A 7,648-nucleotide genomic window follows, 5' to 3' on the forward strand; every position below is an offset into this window, starting at 1 on the left:
GGACTGTTCTTTCTCTCAGAGCAGGGTCCTCTGCAGTCTTGCACTGCTCACAATCGGTTTTTGTTGCAAGGTGTCCCTTTGAAATATGGAATAATGTTTCATGACAGCATTCACTTCATTTGGGCTCCATGGCCTTTTCAGTGTTCCTCGATTTGGTCTCTGCAAAACAAATAAAAATATACATATATACATATACAGTATGTAAATACAGTCAAACCAAAAATTATTCAGACTCTAGATATTCGGTTGTTAAGTCTGACGTCACACAGCAGCGCTTCCGGGTCCTAACGCTCTATTTCATACCATAAGAAAACAACAAATGGTGCTAATATACACACACGATGTGGTGTAATACTAAAAAAAATATATAATCATAACCTTTATCTCCGTACCAAAATTCTAGATGGCCAGACAATGATTCATCTTTTATAAATATTTAAAATATTAATGTCTGTGATGCTGTGAGCACGGAGACTGTTGTGTAGACTGTAAGTATTTAAAATGTTTTAACTTTTTAAAATGATTGATGTTTAATATGAATAAATAGCGCTCAAAAACGGCCGCCGATGGCATTCTCAAGTGAAACGAGTCAAGGATTGGACCCGGAAACGGCGTTCCTTACGTCACGACTTAACAAGCGGATAACTTTTGATATATTTTTACTAGTGGGTGCAGGACACTATAGTTCATTTATGTAAATGAAGATAGCTAAAGTAAACTGTGACATATTATACCAAAATATTATTCATACAGTGGACTACCAGTAAAATTGATAAAAATTTGGAACCAAAAATTATTCAGACACTTTGACCTGACCATGTTTTGCTTAAGTGTTATTAGGGCTTGACGATTACGGCCTAAAATCAAAACCTTCATTAATTGAACATTTTACCTCGATTACGATTAATGAATGATTATTTTGTTTCTGGGGTTTTTTTCCCCCTCATAGTTCACTGACAAGGTTTGTACTGTAAATATGATTATACATTTGTACATTTCTTACAGATTTCTGCTCGTTGTAAATCATAAAGATAAATTAGCACAGTACCAGTATACGTGTGATTAATTGTACTGTCTCTATTAATTGTGAAGTTGTAGGTTGTAAATAGTTCCTTCAAAAGTAGAAAAATATATGCTATAATAAGTTTTGAATTTCTAAGCTACTTTTGTGATAAATCACAGGACAGCGCTGACAACTAGTTTCTGCGTTCCTCTCTGTGCGCGATCTTCACAGCTACTGTTTGTATGAATGTTCGTGCCACAATGCAGCTGCGTGAGCATGTTAGCTTGATATAATACACATCCGATCATCTAATCGCTTAAATGTCCAAACCATAAAACAACTACAACTGACAAAGTTTAGTGAAGATGCAAGGCTCACCACTCGCATAATAATTTGGAACGCAGTGTAGCGATGGCGCGCAAGTGACATATCAGTAAGATTTCAGTACAATAAACATTCAGATTTTAGTTTTTCTAAGAAAATGTTTGTTTGTTTATTTATCCATGTCTTTTTAGATAACTGGTATCAATCTCAGACAAAATAATTTGCCAGATCTATGAAAACCCTACTTAGAGGTTGTAAGTCACAGTTCTCATGCAATATGGGAGGAAGAAAGATCTTTCTGAAGATGAAAAGCATGAAATGGTCCAATGTTGTGCAAAAGGCATGAAAACATTGGACCACTGGACCATTTCATGCTTTTCTTCTTCAGAAAGATCTTTCTTCCTCCCATATTGCATGAGAACTGTGACTTGCTTAATAATGTGGAACAACCTCTAAGTAGGGTTTCCATAGATCTGGCAAATTATTTTGTCTGACATTGATACCAGTTATCTAAAAAGATATGGATAAATAAACAAACAAACATTTTCTTAGAAAAACTAAAATCTGAATGTTTATTCTGCTGAAATCTAACTGATATGTCACTTGCATAATGATTTGGAACGCGGTGTATGTGTTGAACCGGTGTTCACCTCCGTGTTTTGCTTTTATGCCACTGACTGGACGGGGCAGAGTCACATGGCTACACACGCGGTAGTGTGTTTTTAAGGGGGAAGTATTAACAGGATTAAAAAAAACGAAATAACCGACATGGGAAAATTACGTCGGTTAGAGGTTCTGAATTTCAGTTTTGATTACTTTTCGATTAATCATCCAGCCCTACATGACAGCATTAATTAAAGTTTCTTATGGGTCAAGATCAAGTTTTCTGTTTCAAGCCACTCCCATAATATGTCACCAATCAAAATAATGCACGGCTCAGATTAACTGTACAGCATGTGTGTAAGACTCCAATAAAAGTAATTATTATCACAAATAAATCTCAATGAGAAAAACTGGTTGTGTCAATAGTATTATAGACTACACAATATTATTATATTATTTTCAAATAAGTTATTAATTTAGTTCCTGGTTCAGTTCAGAACTCTTTAAATAAAATAGCATTGGATGGAACAGATTTTAAGTATCTGTGCCGCTTAAAAAGATGCAATCTAATCCTGTTTACAAGACATAAGCCTGCTCCCGAGCAGGCTTATGCTTACGGACCTGTTGCTATGACAGCAACTCCAGAATAAGTGTCGAAGAACCGAACAATCCAAGATTGTGCCAAATCGTCATCGATCAAATCCAGCTAATTGAGTTAGCACCATAAAGTATAGGCAAACAAACAAATAAATAAAAAATATATAGTTATTTACCAGTATCCTTTTTTAATCAAGCTGTTTTTGGAACGATAATAGAGGAGGACTGTCCTTACATTTCAGGACAGAGTCATGCCCATCCCCCAATACACAAGTGTGTCAGTGTCAAAGAGAAGTGACACTGTCTTTACAGGTCATCTGAAATCAGAGCAATTGTATGCTGTTTTGTATGCTGTTAGAAAGTGTGCATATTGTGTCTTAACCTTATCCACACTAAAATAAAGCTGACACATACCCAAAGCAACATATCTTTTCATCAAACCCTAACCCTAACACGGCGGTCCCCATAGAGGAGGACTGTCCTTACATTTCAGGTCAGAGTCATGCCCATCCCCCATTACACAAGTGATGAAAATGAGTGAACAGAGAAAGGCACATTTTACTCAAAGTTGAGACGTCACAACAACGTCTTTAAGACAACGGTCCACATAAAACAGCCTAGTATGATGCCCAACTGTCCTCCACTTAACACTGTCAGTGTCAAAGAGAAGTAAACAATTAAGGAACATACGATCACTTACTTTCTCACTCACTGATGAGGAAGGATTCACACGGCATTCAGTCACAGTCACTGATGTCTCGTCACCCAATTCCTGTAATTGTAAAAGTTATAAAGTCGAATATCGAGCTTCCGCCAGACCGCCTTCCGTATTCAACGTACGCAGAAAGTGTAATTGACGCGATGCCAGTTTACACTTTCTTCATAACTTGTACATGGAAGGTGGTCTAGCGGAAGTTCGATATTTGACTTCATAACTTGTTAAATATGGATATTTATTTTATGCAAAACGCATTGTTTTGATTCAGAAGGCTTTTATTAACAGTCCGGATCGGTGTGGAGCATATATTAATGATGGATGGATGTGGATGAAAGCACTTTGTTCAGTTCATAGTCACTGAACCCTATCACTGCCATTATAAAGCTAGGATGTGTCAGGGTAGTTATTAATATTTCTGCTATTATGTTCATCAGAAAGTCATATACACCTAGGATGGCTTGAGGGTAAGTAAAGCTTGGGGTAATTTTAATTTCAAAGTGACGTAATCCTTGAACATTGTCAAAGAGAAGTAAACAATTAAGGAACATACGATCACTTACTTTCTCACTCACTGATGAGGAAGGATTCACACTGCATTCAGTCACAGTCACTGATGTCTCGTCACACAATTCCTGTAATTGTGAGAAAGACAGGTACAAAACTGAGGCAAGGATGTTTGCCAGATAGTATTAACCAAAGTCTAAGTATCTACTGTCACTTTAATGGCTGTCGTGCACAAAGCAGACGTAAAACATGTATACATTAGGATCTTGTCTATACAGTAATACAATTTACATTATAAAGGTCAATGTCTGAAACATACCCAAAGCAACATATCTTTTCATCAAACCCTAACCCTAACAAGACGGTCCCCATAGAGGAGGACTGTCCTTACATTTCAGGTCAGAGTCATGCCCATCCCCCAATACACAAGTGATGAAAATGAGTAAACAGAGAAAGGCACATTTTACTCAAAGTTGAGACGTCACAACAACGTCTTTAAGACAACGGTCCACATAAAACAGCCTAGTATGATGCCCAACTGTCCTACACTTAAAGATTAGATTAACTTTGAAATGAAAATTAGCCAAACCTTTACTCACCCTCAAGCCATCCTAGGTGTACACTGTAATCCCTGAAGTTGATTTAACCCAAACTAATTAAATAAACTAAACATAAACTTTTTAATTTTCTCTTCATTACACAATTGTTTTGGGTTTTGTGCACGATTTGCATGTATTCTCTCATTCTACTGGAATGTTTTAGTTCAATCAACTTAACTGTGCTAATTCAAGTCTGTTGTCAATGGCAACGAACAGGAATGCAACACAAGGAAGAATTTCATTGGGCAGTTTGAAATGACGCCAAGCTGGAATGTAGCGTGTGTTTCTGTCAACGTTTGCTGGTAAGTTGAAGAACTTTTAGTTTTTACTCTGAAACAAGCTCTTATTAATTCGTTTCAGAATGTAAATGAGATACATATCAATATTGATCTCAAGGGACAGCAGTTAGCTAGTTTGGCTGCATTAACTTACATGCTAGTTAAGTCTTCCGCCACGGTCTCTTCACAGATCGCATTATTTGTAACTTAATCAGTGGAAATCATCGCTTGCCATTATGGTAAAGTTAAGATTATAGTGAATGCACGAATGTGTTATATCAAGTGTTCATCTCTTTTTAATAATTAATGCATTCTTGTTATTTGTCGATATTTGTAAGCACAATGTTCGTATTAAACGTGAATGACACTGCACTGATGATGTCAGCCTGCTCTTGGCAGGTCAAGCACCAACAGGCAAAACACCACAGCTGCGTTTTGCAAAAGTATCGTGAATCCAAAATCATGATCGTATACAAAGCTAAGTTATCTACAAAATAAATGCAACATTGTGCTCACCTGTGTGCTGTTAGCCAAGCTAGCTATCTGTGTTTAAGTTTCAGTAGGATTTCATCCTGTGATATGCTTTTTTGTGTTAAATATAGTTTACATTGTCTGCTGGTAAAAATTAATGAAATAATGTGGATTTTTTGTCACTCAGCAGATTCCAAGCAGATCCAATCAAAGCTAAGATGCTTCAGTCTTGACCAGCTCTGTCAGGTAAAGTGAAATGCCTATGTTCATATTTTGTGTGTTTATTCATACACATGAAAAATAGATATTCAAATTCGACATTTGTTCAGTTTTGACAATTTCCTTACATTAACAAACTTTGTTCTTCTGCTTTAGGTGTACCAGCAGGCTGGTTGGGAAGAAGAGAGTGATTTGAGAGATTTTGTGCAAAAGACAAATGTGTGTAAATTAAGCTGAAGTGTCAGCATCATTTTGAAATTATGCATGTGAATATTCTGAGTAATCTCTTTATTCATGTTTAGGCTTCTGATGATGAGGACAGCATACAGCCTAGAAAGTGAAGATATGACACAGCATCCACTGCCCTTCTACCTCCATCCATCTACTGTCGGAATCATCTTGGAGCAGAATTTTGTGATGGTTTCTTGTTATTCTCTAGAAACTGAATTTAAATAAATTGTGGATTCAAATAAATCACTGTTTGGTGTATTCTTTGTTCTTGTTTATAGTGGAGTTAACTTAAAAAGTAAGAATTCTTCAAAATAACTGAAATTAAAAAGCTATATTAAAATTAAAGTCTTAAAATGAATGCAATAAAATGTGTGCAATTTAATATTTTAAGTGACCTAAATCAATAAATTTGAGCTATTTTAACAGATATTAGTTAAATGAACTAAAACTTTTTATTGCAATACTATTGTAATGTTAAGTACATTGGGTCTCATTCATGAAACACGAGCAGAACGAATTTTTGTGTAAATCGTGTGTAAAGTGGTTCTGGCGTAAATTTTCGGATTCATTAAAATGTTCGTATTTTCCAAATGTTAGTTGGTACGAAAGAAATCTACACCTGCTCCCAGTCACGCGTAAATAGTGCGTTTAACATCTGAATGTTTTGCTCATTAATAAGGCTGCATTTTAATTCACCTTAATAAAAGTACATATTTACATAGCATTTTGAAAAAAAATATATCTAGTAATTACATACATTTTTTCTTTTTACTTTTTTGTGAGAGCCAATAATAGCATCTGCAAACGGAGCACTTTAATCAAATAATTAATTGATTTCAATAAGGCTAGGCAAACTAATGGCCCCTTAATTGTTATGGAAATTGTTTCCTATAAAATGGCCAAAATCCTTAATTTGGTGTCATAATATGATGCCCGTCAGTCGGATTTAATGGGCGGGATTTATGGTAATTGAGAATGAGCGTGCACGCGCGTCCCATTTATGACTGAATGGAATTCATTAACTCACACACACATTTCACTATCACTTCTGACGTTTACGAAGTATTTGTGAATCAGGAGAAGAGTTTTCGGGAAGGTCTCTTTACGCGCAAATCACTCACATATTTACTCGTATATTTACGAATGTTTCATGAATGAAACCCATTAAACGTAAAATGTCTTGTTTGTTCAACAAGAGAAAATCAATTTTTTAGGGCAACGAGTTTCCATAAATTTTTTAGGTTCAATCAACTTGTACGGGCTTCCAGTGTATATGGCTTTCTTGTTTCTGACAAAGACAATCAGAAACAAGAGAAATATTACTAAATATCCTGACACATCTGAGCTTTATAATGGCAGTGATAGGGTTCAATGAGTATGAACTGAACAAAGTGCTTCCATCCACATCCATCCATCATAAACCTGTACTCCACATGGCTCCAGAGTGTTATTAAAGGCCTTCTAAAGCGAAGTGATGCATTTGTGTAAAAAGACACCCATATTTAAACAAGTTATAAAGTCGAATATCGAGCTTCCGCCAGACCGCCTTCCGTATTCAACGTACGCAGAAAGTGTAATTGACGCGATGCCAGTTTACACTTTCTTCATAACTTGTACATGGAAGGTGGTCTAGCGGAAGTTCGATATTTGACTTCATAACTTGTTAAATATGGATATTTATTTTATGCAAAACGCATTGTTTTGATTCAGAAGGCTTTTATTAACACTCCGGATCGGTGTGGAGCATATATTAATGATGGATGGATGTGGATGAAAGCACTTTGTTCAGTTCATAGTCACTGAACCCTATCACTGCCATTATAAAGCTTGGATGTGTCAGGGTATTTATTAATATTTCTGCTATTATGTTCATCAGAAAGTCATATACACCTAGGATGTCTTGAGGGTGAGTAAAGCTTGGGGTAATTTTAATTTCAAAGTGACGTAATCCTTGAACATTGTCAAAGAGAAGTAAACAATTAAGGAACATACGATCACTTACTTTCTCACTCACTGATGAGGAAGGATTCACACTGCATTCAGTCACAGTCACTGATGTCTCGTCACACAATTCCTGTAATTGTGAGAAACACAGGTACAA

General features: G+C 36.0%; 1 long non-coding RNA gene across 1 annotated transcript; it reads left to right on the forward strand.

The window, feature by feature from the left end:
* Nucleotides 1-4,161: 4,161 nt before the first annotated feature.
* LOC137021162 (uncharacterized) lies at nt 4,162-6,838 on the forward strand. The gene is made up of 4 exons (XR_010895290.1): nt 4,162-4,650; nt 5,285-5,343; nt 5,473-5,535; nt 5,619-6,838. It is a non-coding gene; the product is annotated as an uncharacterized lncRNA (long non-coding RNA).
* The last annotated feature ends 810 nt before the right edge of the window (nt 6,839-7,648 follow it).

The sequence above is a fragment of the Chanodichthys erythropterus genome, chromosome 6 (assembly GCF_024489055.1).
Source record: "Chanodichthys erythropterus isolate Z2021 chromosome 6, ASM2448905v1, whole genome shotgun sequence".
Lineage (NCBI taxonomy): Eukaryota > Metazoa > Chordata > Actinopteri > Cypriniformes > Xenocyprididae > Chanodichthys > Chanodichthys erythropterus.